Source organism: Cryptomeria japonica, chromosome 3 (genome assembly GCF_030272615.1).
Source record: "Cryptomeria japonica chromosome 3, Sugi_1.0, whole genome shotgun sequence".
In the NCBI taxonomy this organism is placed as follows: Eukaryota; Viridiplantae; Streptophyta; class Pinopsida; order Cupressales; family Cupressaceae; genus Cryptomeria; species Cryptomeria japonica.
The window spans coordinates 1,476,040-1,495,562 of NC_081407.1; positions in this window are offsets into that span (position 1 = coordinate 1,476,040).

The window sequence follows — 19,523 nt, forward strand, 5'->3', positions numbered from 1 at the left end:
CGAAACAAGATGATTGCAGAGATTTTCTCTGAGTGGCTCACATCGATTGTGCATCAAGGAACCAATTACATATCTGATTTAGTTCAAATTTTCAAAGATGCTAATGAAGTTACCAAGGAATTGGATGCTGACTTAATCTCGTGGCATAAAGAAAAGATTAAATGGGTGGTGATTTCAAAGCAAATGCGCGACATTCAGCGCTATGGCTTGATGAATTTTCTTGTCAAAAGACAAGTGCCAAGGTTAAATGAAGATATAATGTTTATATGCAAAGAAAGCATAGAGTGGCATAACCAAATCATTGAACAAGGTCATAATTAATCTTCCAGTCTACGAGGCGAACTAACAACCCTGAGAACAACCATGCAAAAGGATTTGCGTTGCGTAGATGTCCAGTTGCTTAAGAAGGATAGCCAGACTTTGGAAGATACAGCGGAAATGATCAATCAATTCAGCAGCCACATTAAACAAATTAAAGTGGAGAAATCCCTAGCTGTGGAAGATTTTACAAAGATTTCCAAAGTGGACTCAATGCTAACGGTTTTCCTAGATCACTTGGATTAACACAGGAACAAAGTACAGATGGTGAAGAGGAAGAAAGAACTCTGGAAGCAAAGGGTAATACACATCAGCCTGCCGCATGTAACAGTAATTCAAGAGTTCTCGAAGGTTCATCAAGAGTGGAGTGTGGCAAAAGCGATTATGGTGTCTGTCCAAAATAACAACCCAGACAATCCAACTGAGACAGAATCGACAGCATGACTAGCACTGTTGGCAGTTATTTGCTAGTGAGTCTAATTGTTTCTTAGTTTCAGTTATGCAGTTAGGGTAGTTTCTCATTAACTCTTTTGAGTTAATTTTACCTTTGGTTAAAACTATTGGTCTGGCGACCTATTTATAAGTTTTGTAATGACTTTGATTGGGTTCACTAAGTTTTTGAAAAACTATCTCTTTAATTTTGTTGAAAGACTTTGTGTACGTGGAAGGTTGATGATCATCTATGAATGAAAATCAAAATGACAGTTATCTTTGACTTCGAATATGTGAGTTTGATGTTTGAAATTTGTTATCTGTGAGAATATATTTCAAGAAAGGATCTATTATAGCTTTCTATGTGTGTAGAAAATTATCAGTGAAATTCATCTTTTAAGCTTTTCATTTTGTTTTAGTGTATATGTAAAGTTTGTCAGCTTTATACAAAGAGTTATATATGAATCAATGTTTGTGTTCATTTGGTGTTGACTCGTGAATGCAATTGCCTTTCTATGCTTTCTGGTGAAAAGTATAATATTGGTTGTGTGTAATTTGGAGCTGATTGAATGTCTGTTAGAGGGAGTTGTACCTTAATTCAGAGGTTAATCAATATAATGATTTTCCAACTGATTGGTGAAATTTGTCTTTCATTTCTTGGGCTAAAGAGTATAAAAATTAAATAAATTGTGAGAGACAAATCTGTTTACCAACAGACATCAATGCCATCAAAAATTCTAAAAGAAATGTCAAAGAAAAAGAACTGTACAATGAATATCCCAAAAATATCTTACCGGAGCTTAACAAATTTCAAAATTTTTGGATAAGCCTTCTCTAATAGCTCAAGATAAGTATCCCAACCTATTTTTAATGTGTCGTAAATAGATACAAGTCCACTCAATATATGTGCAAATGACTCTTTCTCATTTATCTCTGTCGGTGTGGGCTTTCCCATCATATCCATGCATTATTTATTGTGTACACTAAGTGAATCCAACCAGGAACTCACCAAGCCTCTCAGACTTCTAGCTTTTCTTATTATTTTGTCTCTTTCCTTCTCAAGAACAGAAAATTGTGTTCTCCAAAATCAAAATTTGATCATCAGTTGATGTAGTAAATGAAATCAATGTGTCAAAAGAATTAGCTATATTTACAATTTTCTCCTTAATTTCTTTTCTCTTTATCCACATTAGTTGTAAGTATATCAGTGTTACAACATACCCTATATATATTTGTACATTGCTTCAAAGAATTTTCTATTAGTTTCAGCTTTTCATCAATCTTCTTCTGCTCAGATTCAATTACCTCATCAAATGCAGCTCTCTTAGCCTAAGTAAACCTTTCTAGTGCTTTCTGGTTTGAAATCCGTTGTAAGGATTTAAAATCCTTTGAAATATGCTCAGTAATTATCTTAGGCTTGTAGGATGGGCTCACTTCATTTTCAATCTTGCACTCTAGGACCAGTCGGTGTAAAACAATGATTGATTAATCAATAATCCCTTTATCTGTGGATCCTTCCCTCATTAGTTTTTGGGTTGCCATCATCATGAGTTCAGTGGGACTCATCTCCGTTATGTTTTTTTTTGGACCTGGGAGGTGTTAATTGACAACAATGATGGACCAACTACCGATTCTCTGTCGGATTCCCTTTTCTTCTCTTCTGAAGATTTGTCCTTTATAACTTCCTCACTTGCACTGATAGCTTTGCCACTTGGTGCAGTTTGTGTAACCGTTGGTTCCTCTGTAGGAACTATAACCTCAACTTGTACATTTGTATCCGGAGCATAATTATCCCCAATATTAGTATCTTGTACAACATTATCTTGTTCACTCTCTATATTAACTAGTTTCTCAATATTTGTTTGTACATCTATATTTATCGAGGGCTCAATTTCCACTATCTTAATAATTTTCAAAACTGAAGGTGAAGTACCCATAATCCCTTTTCCTTTTCCTTCAACCGGGGTATCTACAATGTCTGTTTTGGTTTCCGGTGAAGTAAATAATCCTCTATTCTCTCCAAGGAATTTAACCCATGATTTTTGAGTCTCCTTTATTATTTCATTTACTCTTCCTAGCCTCAAACTAGTTATCCTATGTTTGCTATTAAAAAAAATTCTATTTGCCACCTCAAGTGTCTTTTCCATTTCATCTGGAGCAATAGTAACACAAAGAGATAATAGCTCTTAAATTTAAATATGTTTATCTTCTTGCATGGCTAACAGTCTTCTAGCATCTAATGTGTTATACAATTCAGTCAGTATTTAATTTTCTATTTCTATTAAGGCTTTCTTATAAATATCCAGATATAATAAGACTACTTCCTCTGCCTCTCTTTGTTCATCATCCTCTAAGCGTTCATAATAAAGTTGAACATTCTTCAATGTGCCATCTTTAGTGATTTCATCTACTAATTCTACACAAGCTTTAGGTGGTATGATAGTCACATTACCAAATTCAATTGCTAGGTCGATGCCACTCTTCTTCTTCCTCTTTGTAGTATCGGATGCAGCTGAAGGCGTTGCCTTTGGTGCTTTCTTTTGTACTGGTATTTTTATTGTAACCTTCTTAATGGGTTGCTTCTTAGCTTCTACTTTTGTTTCTTTTGTTTTCTTCCTAACAACCCTCTTAAATGCCAACGATGTGTCATCCTCAGATTCTAATTCTGCAATAATAGGCTCAATATGTACTTCAGGACTCTTCCTCTTCCTGCCTTTCTCTGGGACAGCATCAATTAAAGCTTTAATGTCCTTTGAGACCTTCTCCACAAATTTTCTTGCTTTCCCTTCCTGCTTCTCTCTTTTCTTCTGGTTGAACTTTATTTCAACCTCTTGTGTTTTCTATTGTGCAGTACCATAGTGCCTCTCTGCCTCATCAATTGGTGCATCAATCAACATTTTTTCATAGGCGTCAAGAATTTATGCATCCACCTCATGGCCCATTTCTTCAATCTAAATCTTTCAGCATAAGTGTTTCATCCTTCTTTACCATGAAGAATATGTCGTTTGAATATTTTTCTACAATATGCTCAGCTACCCTTATCCTAGACCTCATAGATTTCTACAATGCTTTGAAATGTCCCCATACCTTATCATCTCTCTGACTTGCTAAAGCAGCAATTGATTGTTTTAATTGTCTCCCTATCGGGATGTCAAGTGCCCATTGCCTCTTACCAAAACCGAGTGTATCATTCATGAAATATAACATTAAGCAAACTATCAAATTTCCATACCGGAATGTACCCTTCCTTTCACCCTTAATTTTTCCTAGGTTTATTAACAACTCATCTAGCATCCAACCACATAGATCTAATTTCACATTCTCTCTCATCATTTTGTATGTAGCCAAAATGCATGAACTGGAAACAGAATTCAGTCAGTTTAAATGAGTTACCTTATACCCGATGATCATGCTACTGAATTTGATGTCTGTGTCGGTGATAGTGCTCACTCTCATGGATCTCCTGTCAGATGTCGCATCAGTGATCTTTTTCATGAAATCATGTGAAACCTTGTCTAGATGTTGCCCAACCAATGGTAAACCAGTGATTGCCCGAATGGCTTCCTTGGTAATTTTGTAAGGTTTGTTTAACCATATAAATTCCCCATGTACTCTACTCAAAACATATCTGGTTATCTCATCCTCAAATTTTGGAATATCTAGAATGTCGGTAAACCCTAGGTCTTCAATATGCTTGTATGTCAGTTTGAGCTTTCCAGATTCTCCCATCAGCTCACTCATATACATGCCCTTAATTTCAGAAGTTCCCAAGTCCTCAATGTGACAGTGAATATATGCCCTAACATCCTCTACATATACAACTCCTTTTGGAATGCAATAAAATGCTCCAACCGAATCTTCTAGGGTAGCCACATGTGGATACCACTTGAAAATTGGCCTAGGGTGGTCCTTGACCTCTACTATAGTCGGGTTTGCAATAAAAATGGGAATAGATGATGATCTTGCTTCCATGTTTAAAGATAAATACCTTTATATCGCTCTCGGTGAAAATCCTCCAACAAATTCTTTCATACGCCAGTGAAATCGCTCAAGAAGAAATCTGATTGCTCTAAATTGGCTTTGATCGCTCTTAGTCGCTCTAAATTGCCTTTGTGCTCTTAGTCGCTCTGAATCGCTCTGAAGTCGCTCTGAATGCAAGGTGATCAATAATGAAGTCAATTCAACCTTTTAACCTTCGATAAAAACCCTAATCTTCCATTGACATAAATGATTGTCTATGAAAGATACTAGATCTTGCTCAGAACATATCCATAAAGATCTAGAATACACAAAGATCCAGACTACAATCTGGAGAAGTGTTGAACTGCTAAGATAGCATCTTCTATGCCAGAATACAGTTTCGGTTTAAGCTTTGTCTATTCCAGTCCGAAACCCTAAACCCTTTACCAGAATAACCCTTACATGAATTTCCTCACATACATGATCTCTCTGATATATTTCACATCATATTATATTCGCATATCCATAATCTCCTATCATATGTCTATATCAAAATGATCTATCAAACTGACTTATATATCCTATACAAATTTACATGCCTTATGTCGATTTACAAAGATATATACAATATCAAATTACATGTCAGCTAGATAACATAAATGCATAAATATTAGAACCAATTGTCGATGTCGGATCCAAGATATGTCAGCCTCCAATACCGATAACCTTTACTAAACCATGACGGCATGCATTGCCAATTACCAAAGAAATCCTTCTGTCTTGCCGGTGTCGGTGTTGGTGTAGTATCTGTGAAATGCCTACCGGTACACAACTGAACCAAAACATGAAGTCAGAACACAATACCATGTTTCCATCAATGACAACATAGTGAAACCAACCAATTGAGTGTCAATTGCCAACAAAGTTGTCCTTGAATCTGTCCTAAGCAACCTACTTCACAACATTCATCGCTCACTTTTTATGTCTTTACACTGCACGACTAACATTACAAATGATGTAATCATGTAAGCACAAAATTCACATTGATCCGCATAATAAGCATTGATTTGATCTTCTATATATACCATCTTCTTCATTGCGAAAATCAACTAGGTCGGCTAGAGAAGAGGACAAACATAGGTCCTATCAAGTTGGCCACTAAAACGTAAATATGGTGAAAGCGATCCAATCCAAGAGATAAAGAGGACCTAAAAAATCATATCACTTCTTTCTAAGTATTTTCAAACAATTCATACACTATCTTACATCCTCCAAGATTGGCAACAAGGTAACGTGTAGATAAACCAAGTAGTGCATCACTAGCTAGCCCAAAGAATATCTTCCAAATGAACAAGCCTAACGTGAATCCTCAGAAACCAAGGTAGGATCCAAAAACAATGCATCACAATCTTCAAAAGAAAGCAGAGATTCCCAAGAATACATTGCAAGAAAAAGAACAACTTATGCTAGCTAAACCAAAGTAGTTACCATGAAATACACATTTCAAACATAATATACCATTAAATAGATATCCTTTAATTATGTAGAGAATGCAAGGACGTTCCTTGAACATCCAAAAACATTCAACTAATTTTTTTTCTCCTTGACACACCAAGGATATACTATCACAACAAAACTGATACAAAACACTTCATTCTAGAGAGCCAAAGAAACCAATCATTCACTAAACATTGTTATCACCTCTTACAAGCAACAACCACATCTGAAAATTGAACTAAGACATAGCAAAAAACTTAAGAACATGTCCCCCAAGCCGCAACAATAGAAACATCAATGCAGAGCATTTTCCATACCAATTTTGACAGACTACCAGACTATCAACAAACGACAATCACCAACCATATTAGTTGCAACACCAAGGACCTAAAAAGATAGAAGTGCAATGTCCACAGGGCATAAACATTATGTTGAACTCCACAAGACCATATCATCAAATGCAGAGGAATGTAAAGAATTCTTCATCAGTATATATTTATGCACCAACTTACTTGATCAAGCTTTCAAGGATTAGAGTGTCCCAAAACCATCATCTTCTCACTTAGTATTATTCATAAGATCAATATCTCCATTTTATTGCCATGCATCTAATCCTAATATCAATAACTCAAACCATCAAAATCATTATCAATACCATCATGTGTATCAACACATATACTGTGTAGACATTAGACACCAAGGTGGACATCCATAGAGCATTTGCAAGCATTATTCATTTGTTCGCTATCTTGATGACAACAACTAACAATCAGCTATCTACATCATCACTACAAATACAACAATTCTTCATCCAACCAAGCTCATATCATCAATGACAACACAAAAAAGAAATTATATTCCTTAACAACAGGTTGACATCAATGATAACACATATTGACAACAAGCTTAAGTTCGTTTAGTGGTTCTTTAGTTTAGCTATAGTTGTCTTAAATTTAGCATAGGGCATCTTTTTTCTTTCTAAAAAGCATGTCTTTATGCATTGTAATATTCATTTTGTAATTTTTTCTTTTGAGGAATATAGCCTTCATCTTTGCTACTCTCATTTGTAAAAGGTGTTCTTCATTTTTTGTTTGATCTTGCAGGTGCTTATGTTACAAAATTCAACGCCATTTCCCTCAATTTCCCTTTACCAAGGGCTTATATTTTGCCTTTGACACTTCCATTTGGCCCTATATCCTTCTAAACCAATTGTGGTTGTTGAGGACCTCCCCAGTTCTTTGAATCCCCTCTGGCCACAACTATTTTAGATTCCCTTGGCAGCTAGAAGAGTAAGAATAAGCATCTCCAACAACCTTGTGTTGGCAAAGCCTCCCCCTTTGAAAGCAATGTGACTCCCTCCTAACTTGCCACCTCCACTACTTTTAGTCCCATAACCCCTCATGACAAAAAATCCACTCCTAAAACCCCTCATATTATGAACACCTTGGTTGCCTAAGGTTTATGTGACCTTAAACATGGCCTCTCTTCCAAAAATTTGGGAAAAAGGAGAAAGGGCAACAAGAAATTGCCCCTTGCAAAAAAAGTGAAGAAAATGTGACCAATTTAAAGATTGAGGATATTGATACTGAAGAAGGAACAACTCAAGAAAATAGAAAGGATGTGGCTAGGGATGATGGTGGTTCTAAACCTAGGAGATCTAATAGACTTGCAGGTCATCCCATGGCCAAGGACAAGGAGATCATGAATTTTGTTGATAATGAGGATAAGTTTGAGACATATGAGTATGATGAAACTGAGGAGGGTGGAGAAACCTTGAAGAATACTATAAGCAATCGATCTAAGAATTCTCATGACTTAGACAAAAAAAAAGTAAACTTGATGGACATGTCTGGTGATGCCTATCGAGATAGTGATACACATGTGCACTAAATGTGATGCTATTGTTGTGGAGTTCTTAGGGCTTAAGGTTAAGGTGTCGAAGCTAGAGACGAAGCTAGTGAGCATCTCTAAGTTTAGCTCCAAGGTCATGCATAGGTCGAGTTACTACACTTGTTTTTCTACAAAAGGAGCTCAATAAAGTAGGTGATGAGGATGAAAATTATAAGGAACTATTCAAGTTCCTTACTGAATATTCGGGTGGTCTCTTTGCTTAGCCCTATGCTAGCTATTTTTGGGGATTTTTTTGGTTGTTTTGTTTAAAAACTCTTTATTGCTAGTTATTTACTCTATAGGATGTTTCTAACTTTAAGACTAGTTTATAAAATTAATATGTTGTTAATGTGCTATTAGTGGCTTCTTTTTCTACTTAAGCTACCTTTGGACTATTTTGTTATAAGGTCAACACCCTTGTTTTGTTGCTATTAATTTAAAAAATGATGTAGGAGTAGCATTGCAAGGAAATATGTAATGATTCTTTTTAATAATACAATTCACCTTTTAAAGGAAGCTCCTTAGTATATCATTTCCATGCAAATGGGGAGGAGGGTCCAATCTTTGAAGCACAACAAGGATCTATTTTGTTTAGTATGTTTTATGATTTAAGTTTGTTTTTTAATTTGCAATCTTTGAAGAAACATAAAAAATAATAGAATATTATATTTTAGCAATGAATTTGTGATCATTATTTATTTCTAAATAATTTATATTCTAGTATTTTTCTTGCGCTACAATTCATGTTAGATGTGTTCACTATATGTAGCAAGTTGCAAGCTTATAGTTTGCATAGTTGCTATAGTAGCCTACTTAGTCCCTATGGCAATATCATTTACAATTATTGTAACAATATATATCAAAAATGTTAATTTTTGTAGTAATTTTAAGAGAATGGTTTTGATTTCATTAGAATAGCTACATTTCATCGAAACTCACCTCACTATCTCTAAAACTTTCATATATAGCCACAACTTCTTTCACAAGTTTAGCCTATCAATGTCCACACACCCATATCAAAGAATGTACTATTTCCCAAAAGAATAAAATAGAAGAATATTTCTAGGAGGCCTTTCGCAACTCTTGCCCATGTCAAAGAAAAAAATGTGAAGGTGTTTCAATAGGAATTCATCATGAAACTTCTTAAATATAGTGTAAGAACTGTATATATGTAGTTGTAGACAGAGAAACAAAGAATGCAATCTTCAAATTTTGAGGCAAGTGCACAAGTGGCTAAGTTGTGTGGCTAAGTTGTTCTTAAGAAAGTATTGAAACTCCATGGACTATCCTAGAGCAACATGAATGATAGAGACAATCACTTCATGAGCTTGTTTTGGCAAGAGCTCTTCCTTTTGGCGATAACTAAGCTCATCCCCAATACCAACTAACACTCACAAATAGACGACAAACCAAGATTGTGAACAAATGAGTGGACTGATTTGACAACACTGCGACCGAGAATTGAGACTAAATTGTTCTTAAAAGACTGTTAAATTGACTTATTCGATTCTCCAAAAGATCCTTTATTGCCTACCTCAATTTGTTCCTAAGTGTCAATTCGGGACTTCGTAAGCTTTAAAAGGGTATTGGGGCTATTTGGTGAAGGGATGAGAGTAGTAAGCTAAGTGGGGATGCAATGAAACTATTCACACTTTTGAAATTAAGAGATTAAACTAAGTGTTTTATTTCTTGTCACAATTGTGCCACGATCTGCAACATGGACTGTTACAGGCTGGTGAAATAACAGTTCAATTGTGGCTTATAATTGAATTTCACAATGCTCAGAAACAGATGAATAACTTTAGAACACTAATACTAAAAGTAAAAGAAACCAAGCACAAATTGGATGACTGGATGAATGAGAAGCACACTTAAAGAAAACCTACAATCGAAACCTTACTCTTACAAAAAAAATAAAATGAATCAATACAAACCACACGTAATAGAGATTAAAATAAATTAAAGCATACTACTCAACAGAAAATGAAAGATCACCTGGTAACCTTGGAGTGGGCCTCGTCTCCTCAATTGCCTGATGATAATGTTGATTCTAAACTACTTCAAATCCACGCTCATGCAGAGTAACCTTTCACATAATAAGAGTTTCAGATTTACAGCAAAATATTGACTACATAACATATATGAGTCTCTACACGTATACATATTTATATTGTGCCATATACTATAGTTACCATATGTTTTAAAACAACATAGTTTGTCTTCATATAAACAGAACTGGCTAAATATGGCTGCTAAAGGTCGTAGGACATTATATCAAAAACTTTAGTATCAAATAATCGTTTTAATTTCCCTTTATGTTTCATCAAATATTTCTATTTCCTTAAAAAATCGTGACAGGAAGTTGATAGTCATGAGAGTAAAAGATAAACAAAATGGTATAAATAATAGGTAAGTTTTGCACTCATCATTTCCCCCAGCTGAGGATTTTGCATGTCCTCGTGCAAAAGAAAGAAAGAAAGAGCAACAAACCAGTAAGAGATGATAGTCTTTGTACGATGTTGGTTAATTCTTGAGCCCAAAGTTGCTTCAACTCCTGTATTTTATGTTCATGCTCTTTAAGAGGCAGATGAAGTTCTGTATAGATAGTTACTTGGTCAAGTTTGGCTCTGAGTTGTGCAATCTCCTCTATATGAGTCTGTTTTTCCTGTTGAGCAAGCTAAAGATGATTATGAAGAACATTGTTTACCTCTTTTAATTTACCCAATAAATCCTTAAGAGTTCATATTTCCTCTTTCATTTTTAGTTGAATAGCTTGCCCATCAAGTGGTATCTCTTGTTCTTGTCCAAAAGAATCATCTACATCCTTCTCAACTGTCACATCATGTTCATGCTCGTAGATGGCATTCTCCCCTACTGTCATGTTATTAACCAGTGTATTCAATTTTGTTTGCATCGCAGGAGAAATAATTGGACTACCACCAGTTTCTAGTTGTTCCTGGGTAACATTACCTTCTGGTTTTGTATTTGGATTTGTTTCTTCATTCATATTGTGCGGAGGAGACTCATTATGAAAACCAGGGTCTACTGGCTGTTCTGTTGTCATGGGAGGAGGTGAACAAGATTCTTCAAAAATGACATTATCCATAGGGGTATCTTTTGTTATAGTATTTTATATTGGAATGCTTTCGGTAATAATGTCTTCTAAGGGTGCATCCCTTGTTATAGTGGTTTTGCCACATTCCTTAAGTGTTTCTTCTAAAATTGGTATTTCAAAGCCCTGACTTCCTTCACCTAGATTGAGATCCTATTCATCAAAAAAATTATCTCCCTCTAATTTTCTGTTTTGTTTTCCTATATTCGTTGGCATCTTTACCCTCTCGCCCGGTTACTTCAGACAATACTTGCAGTTCATCATTAGCACCTTGCTCTGCTAAATTGCTAGCTATTTTACCTAGTCCCTCTAGTTTATCTCTGAAACCAACAAGAAGGATTTTTTTACTTTGCATAACACTCACTTTTTCCAAAGTGACTGTATCACTGGCTAGTGGGGTATGACTCAATTCCCTTTTTCTTGTCTTTGAACCAGAAGCTCTAGTAGCTGCAACTTTTACTGTTGTTTTGATACCCATTGTTAACTTAGGGGTAGAATCTTGTTGAGGTGTAGAACTAGCACTCCTAGTCACTCTCACATTATGTGAAGCCTTGTCTTTTGAGGGTGTGGAGGTTTTAGCGGATTTATTAGAACTCCTGCCCTTTGAGGGTATTGTCTTAGGTTGTTTGACATTTTCTTCAAACTCAATTTCTTCGTTATCAGGCTTAGATAGGGGTTCTTGAGTAGGAGGTTTTTATTCATCAGATGGCTCATAAGAGGATTCCATTTCTTCATATTCCTCAGAATTAGTGGCATTAATTTGGGCCACAAAGAAGTCCCAATCTCTTTGGGGGAGAAAGTAACTACAATTCTATTATTATTCTCTTTTCAATAATAGCTTTATTAATCCATGGTGAGCCAGAGAGTTGGGTTTCCCTTTTTGAACATTTTTACTTATTTTTTTTCAAAGAATGATGAAGAAAATAAGGCAAATTAACATTCAAACCCTTTCGGAGATGCAACATTAACCTAAAGTGGTGGGAAAAAACATAAACATACCTCCCTTCACAAGTGATATACTAGATGATCAACCTAGCAACTTCTTTCCACGGTTTGGGGAGACATTCTAACTTTGTCCCCTGCCCTTGTACTACTTCAACAAATTCTCCTCTTTCCAAAAATTTGGCTCTCACTAGCTTCAAGTCGATGGTCCTATGGGATGTTTCTAGAAAATACTCCTCTTGTTTGCAATAACCCTGTGACCTCTATGACAGTATCAAGGTCGTAACAGGAAATTGCAAGCCCCTAATAGTCACCTAGTTTTTTCTGAAATTCTCTGCGAACTCCTCTATAACATCTTCATGAAACCCACATAGTTTCTTAAAGTACACATTCCATTTGGCTTTTTTAAACTCCTCAAAAGGTTCCCTTGTCTTTCTCAAACCTTTTAGGGAGGTGGGTTCATATCGTGGTGTTTTGTCTCCTGCCATGAATTTACCAAGAAATAGCAACGATGAAATAGAAAGAAACAATCGTCAAAACCGAAAAATGCAACCTGATTAGGGTTAACGGAATGGAATGGAAATGAGTAAATGGGAAATCTTGGGGTGAAACATATTTGAATGGTGAAGTAGTAGGTGCAATTATGGCAAGTTCATGGGAGTAATGGCAAAGTACAGTGGAGGAGATGAGAAATCAATAGGAATGACTAAGAAACAAGTCAAGAACTTGTACTCCCACCAACTAAGCCAAGGGTCGTCTGCAAGGAAACTCACCATTCATCAAAAAAAATAAAAACAATCAATGAACATACAAGAAAATCAAAATAAACCTCAATATTGTCATTTGTTGTGTGCGGATAGGAGAGTTGGAGCGAAGCATGTGCAAATGGATTGGGGCACCATCATGACTGCTAGATAAGGCAACAAGTCCTAATCACGTGGAAGTCAAAGAGTGATGCAATACAAAAACTCCTTTCAACAGACACACAACTTTCAAAACACAGAATACCCTTACAGGGACTCTCTGCCACAACCTAAATATTCAGAATTCAACTAAGCTTATGTGTCCACTCACCCCTCTTGGATCCTCACACCAAGTTTCAAGGTGTTCTGACAACCAAACAGGAGAAACTATCAATTCTCTATTAGAACCCTAGTTAGCCTAGCTCCCAAGCAACCCCGTGAACAGTCTAAAAAACATTGCAGAATTCTCCCAGTTCTCCCTTTTTGCCTCTCTACCTCTATTCTTTATCTGTTGCTCATACAATTTATACCGAATTTGAATTTTCCTGTTGTGACCGTTGGAATGCATGACAGTTCAAATTCCACACTTGATAAATCATTATCGAATAGAGGTGTCGGAATAGCAATGTCGATCTGCTAAATCAACATTGGGTACCGATATCAGAATGATAACTCCAATCATGACCTTTGATCTCTCATCGGAATAAGACATGAAGGCGGAACAACAATTTTAAGTCATCCAGATAGAAGAAACCTATCCCAATGTCACTAATTTCGGTATAGCTATACCGATGGAGACATGTGGATGCCTGTCGGAATAACCCATCAAAGTTGGCTAGACAACATTTTGCAATCCCGATAGTGTAAATTATCTTGATGACAACCTTATCGGATTAGCTATTCCGATGATAACTTTCCGCCACAATGATGCTTATCGGGTTAACTATCTCGATGCCAATATTGATACCTTACCAGAATAACTATTCGAAGTCGGTCAAACAGATTTTTGCAAAAATGATAGTATAAACTATCCCGATAACCACAATGATACCCTTATCAGTTTAACCTATCCTGATAACAGTAATGAGAACTTTTACCCCAATGACATCTTATCGGTATAACTTATCCCAATAACAAAAATGAAAACATTTTGAGCAACTTTACAAATTTGAAAATCATGACTCCAGTTTTGACAAAGAGGCCCAAAAACATGAAATAACATTACAAATGGTTTCAACATACCTCATTGAATCAAAATAAACCTAACCCTAAGTCCTAAGACTGAAAACCCCAAATTGACACATTGACTAAACCTTAGGTGCTCCTACACCAAAGAGTACAGGTCGCTAGATGAGGACATGGAAGTGATAGGCCAGAAGAGCATGAGTATCTAAGGCCAACGAACCCCACCAGGAAGGCCACTCAAAATGACGCGGTGTTAGGTGGTTGAAGCACGTGGATATGATGATGTGATTGCCGAAAAGGCATAGAAGCCACCCAAAGTGGATTCGGCACAAGAAGAAAATAGGTGACCGAGAAAACCCAACCAAGGAGAAGGGGTCCAAGCACAAAAATGCACGGCTGCATAAACAAGAGTGCTGATCTGGAAAGAGCGAGGAGAGAAACGCCACATGGAAGGAGTAAAGAGAACTTTAAACTTTTTGTCACAGGAAAGACACGAAGAGAACCACCCATGAGAAAGAAAGAAGGGGAGACCCAAAGAACATGCCAGGGTGGACAAGTGACACGTAGGCTTCCCTCTTCAAGTATGTTTTGTTTTTTTTATGTACGAAATTAGGATGCCGTGAATGCGGTTTTCAATGAATACCACCTAGAGGTGCCAAAAACTCGATTTTCACCTCTAGGATTATTTAACAGTGAGTGTTCGTCAAAAAATTGGTTTTTAGAGCATAACTGGCCAACAATGCCCAAATGTTTTCATTGTTGGATATTTTATTACAATTTTTTTTTTTTAATGTACAAAGTCCCTAATTGGAACCCGGTGTGATAAAAGGAGCAATATTGAAATCTTTCCCCCAAATTGCAAACAAAAGTCTTTTTAGAGAGAGGTCGCTTATAGATCTTGAGACGGCGCCCATTGACAATGAGAGTAACACATTCAGAATCTACAATAATGTTACCGCGTCATTTATCCTTAATAACAGGATTAAATTTTATTTGAAGTCCTCGCTTTTCTTGGAATTCCTCTGTCCAAAACCTTAATCCGCTTATAGATTGTTTTTAAATTGGAAATGCCAAGTTTAATGATCAATTTTGTACCCCGTGAACTCATTGAACCATTTTGAAGCAGGTTCATGAGGTTCATTTAGGTTCCGCAGGTTCATAGGAATCTAGGAGGTTTTCATACTAACATTTGCTCAAAGTGTTTTTTGCAGCAGTTCTTTTACGGGTCGTGTTCGGCGACATGTTATATCATCTCTCTCCAGGTGGTGAACTACTTGAACCTAATTCAAAGGGTTCGGGGATGTTCAACATGTTCAATGTGGTTCAAAAGGTCAACAACACTTAACATAGTCAATCCTTTCAGAAGAGAATTTTCCTAGGCGTGGTGTACATTTTGAACTACTTGAACCCCAGTGAAGTTTGTTCAATTTGTTCATGCGTGTTCAATCAGGTGGGTCCCATGGGCTAAAGGATATGATGGTATACTTATTGCCAAATAAGAGGAAGGGTGAACCATATCTTGGGTGACATCGATTGTTTAAGTTTCCGAGGCAAGTAATCATTTCGAGAACTGGCGGTTACTTCAAAAACGCTACCATGCATTCAATGCATGTGTGCGATGTCCAATCCACAAGCTCAGCACATTCAAACTGATGATTGCGATTAATGCACTTAATAAGTACGTATCATTGTTCTTGCTATAAGGTATGAAGGAATTAATCCTTTGAAAATTTGTTCTTCATTGCTGTGGAGTCGTTTTTCTTGGATAGAAGGTTTGTTTGCTGGTAGTCACCAGATTGCTCTCAACTGTGAAGGTGAGTTTGTTTTCTGCCCTCTCCAGTGGTTTTTACCTGCATTTCCTCTCTCATAGTGGAATTTGTTGAGAAAATAAGGCTGGTCATTTACGAGTTATGAAGTCCATGTTGCACCTTTTTGGGAATGTTTTTAGTCTTGCATGTACAGAGCCTACAGTCAGTGACACGAATTTAAAGGGGGGAAATCTTGAAGCTTTAAAAGAAAGGTTCTTCAAGGGGATCGATGGTTCTTTTGGTCTGGAAATTCTGAGTAGTGGTCTCATAGAAGTGGCAGCCTTTCTCCCAGTTGTCCCTTGCCCAGAACTGGTTAGAGAATGTATTACTAGGTATGATCCAATTGCTGAGACTATCAGGAGAGATAATGATGAAACCCTCATTGCCATTAATCGCGAGGTAATTTCCTATGTTTTTAGACTCCCCGACTACCATTTTTCAAACTTTTCTCCCGCACAATCCATCACGGAGTTCAACTCTGATAGGGTCGAGCACCGGAATAATGTAGCAAAATATTGGTTGAAGGTTCCCCAAAGGGGTGGTTCAAGATTGCCCAAGAATCCCAACAAGAAACCATATGCTTCCTCACATTCATGATGTCATGTTACTGTTGCACCGAGTCAGAGGCTCGGCGGAAGCCTACAGTTTAGACGACTGGATTTATTGCTATGTGCAGCTGGTATTAGAAGGAAAACAATACCTCGATTGGGCAAAGTTGATTGTTGATTCCATGAGGGAGTAGCTAAGTATGGCCAAACAATTTAAACATAATTTATTCATGTCCTCATACCTGATATATTGTCTGGCCTGTGTTAAGGAGATAGTGGGGATACCTAGGCAGCTCACTGAAGGAGAAGGAGAGATCTTTGTATATAATTTTTATCCAATGTTACAAAAAGATAATGCCTTGCAAGACTTCAGGAGGGTACATAATGCCTTCTTGGGAGATTTTTGCTACAAACTAAAGAACATGAAAGCAAGGAGGATATCTGAGGATGCATAGGCATTGGTGAAGAGATTTGGTAGCTTCTTTATCCAGTTCCCTCGCTTTAGCTACATAAGAGTAGGTGGTTTTGAGGAAGAGCCCTTTAAGCTTCCTCGTTTATGTTCAGATTGCTTTGTCTTAGTAGAGGTTTGAAGGCAGTTGTCTACAGTGATTAAGAAGGCACAGCCCAGGGATAGATGGGAAGGATCACTTCCCTATTCAGTTGGGGACTTTATCTTGTAGTTCGATGTCAGACGCTTTGAGCATTGGGGAGGATTTGAAAAACTTTAATTTCTCATTGTATCACGAAAGAAAAGGTTTTGATAATAAGAGTTTCTCCCGAAGTCTTGGTCTAATGCCGTATCTCCCAATTCCACAATTAGAAGACTTATGGGAAGACTGCAGTGATGAACTCGAGATTTTCAAAAGGGAAAACATGAGAATGGTGCTGGAACAAGTTATTTCGCTGCAGCTAAAACTTGACATAAATGGGCTTGAGGAAGACTATCTAGAGTTGTTTGAACCTCGATACATAGCTCAAGCTAAAATCGAAGTGTCCTATATCAACTGGGATGAGGAAGAAGAAGACAATATTCAGCTAAAAATAGAAAGGGTGTTGGAGAGAACTGCAGAATGGGTTAGAAGGAAAAGAGCAATGAAATTAGGCACCAAGTCTAAATCCATGAGAAATAGTGAGGTTACTCTGCGTTCACCAAAGTCTTTTTCTAATCTTGCTTCTATGCTTGTTCATGCAGGTAAGGATAAAAAGTCATCTCATATTAAGCACAAGCCTAACCCGGCTTTGGACTTCCCTGCTCCTCGACATACCAGGTCATGAAGTGTCGCGTAGAAAAGAATGGACCAAACCAAAGAGGCAAAGGCGAAGGATAAAATTCTTGATGCTCAAATATTTGAAGTTGAAGATCTTGATAGCGATATCGTTAATGCCATGGATTCCCATGCAGTCACCCTAGCCATGACGCTACCCTCTAAAGTGATCGGGGGAATGGCCAGTTCGAGCGTAACTCCTAAGTGGTTAACCACCTCAGTAAATAAAAAGCGGAGTTTCATTCCTGTGACCATTCCAATTCAGGACATGGTGGTTAAATACACAAAGAAGGGCCCCAAGCCAAAAAGGTTCAAAACAACTACTCGCCTAGATAGCGATGAAGGAACTAGAAAGTGGATTGTCGAGATTGCCTCATACAAGCCCAAGGATGAAGATAAAGAAGTCAGTACAGAGGATTTTGAGGTCACCAAGGTGGAGCTTGGAAACATGAGTAGAGATTCAGATAACCGTCTGCACACACAATACATTTTACAAAACAACTTGGCTATTCGTGGAGGTGGAAATCACTGAAGCGGGGGTTTGACTAAGGCAAAACCCTATATAGCCGCCCCTCCCCCTTTTTCAGATATTATTGCAGGTTTCGGGATTCGGACGACGTTGCGGGATACAGATCCGGAGAGAGAAGGTTGAGACAGCACTCTGTGTGAAATTGTAGAGCAGAAGACTGGGACAGGGGCGTTGGGCGCCCTAGTCCTGCCAGGACAGGGGCGCTGGGCACCCTGGTCCCTGGGACAAAGGCGCTGGGCGCCCTGGTCCTCCGGACAGACAGCTTGCGGATAGTTTCCCGACAGTGTTTCAGAGTGCAGAACAACAGTTTCCGGTGCAGTTTTCAGGACAGTGGTGCCCGCGCCCCCGTCCCGAACATTTTCAGTCCGATTTTGACTCCGGGTACATATCTGCATTCTTATTTCATACTTATATTTACAGTTGTTCATTGTTTAATCTCAATTCTGCAATCTTGTTATTAGTTCATACTTGCATTTTGGGATTAGGGTTTGAACTTGCATTACTTGATCTTACAATTTCAACAAGGGAATAGAAATCCTAATAGATATCCCGTGGCTCTCTCTTTCACCAAAAGAAGTAGCCAATTGTGCGATATCTCTAGGCTCTTTCGTATTCCGTAATGTGTGTCAAAAGGTAGGATTAGGGTATGATTAACCTAGTCTCATTTTTTCCCCTACACATTTTGGTGAACCCGACATGAATCTATCATTGCTTCCTCTTGCATTGCATTTGTTAGATCTAGATCTAGATTTAGTGTGTTTTCATTTCATTAAAAAGAAAAAGAAAAAAAAAAAAAGTGTGTTTCTTTGCATTGTGTGTTTAAATTTTATGCAATCTTTTCAAAATGTCAGATTTTTATTTGCAAAATGTTCATGCTTTTGATGATTATTATGAGTATAGCCAAGATGAATTAGATGAAGCTTTAGATGAGTTTTTAAACCCTAAGGATGCCAAACCTTCATTTTACCAAAAACTCATAAACCTTGTTACTATGCCATTTAGGTGTGATGAGAAAGATAAGTCGAATGATTCCTCTCAAGGATACATTCCTATCCACTCTTCCCCTGAATCTAGTAACATGGTTGTTTTCAATAATCCCCTCTATGAGGAGATGTCTACTTTTGAATCAAAAGATAAACCTTTTAACCGATATGATCATGCTTTGTTGGATGATGCTCTTGATGACTTTGTGGCTTTGTCGAAACCTATAAACAAAAACAAGACCTCTAAATTGGTTAACATGATAAATTTGAATGAATATAACAAGCCTCTCTTTGAATTCCAAGGTGCTTAT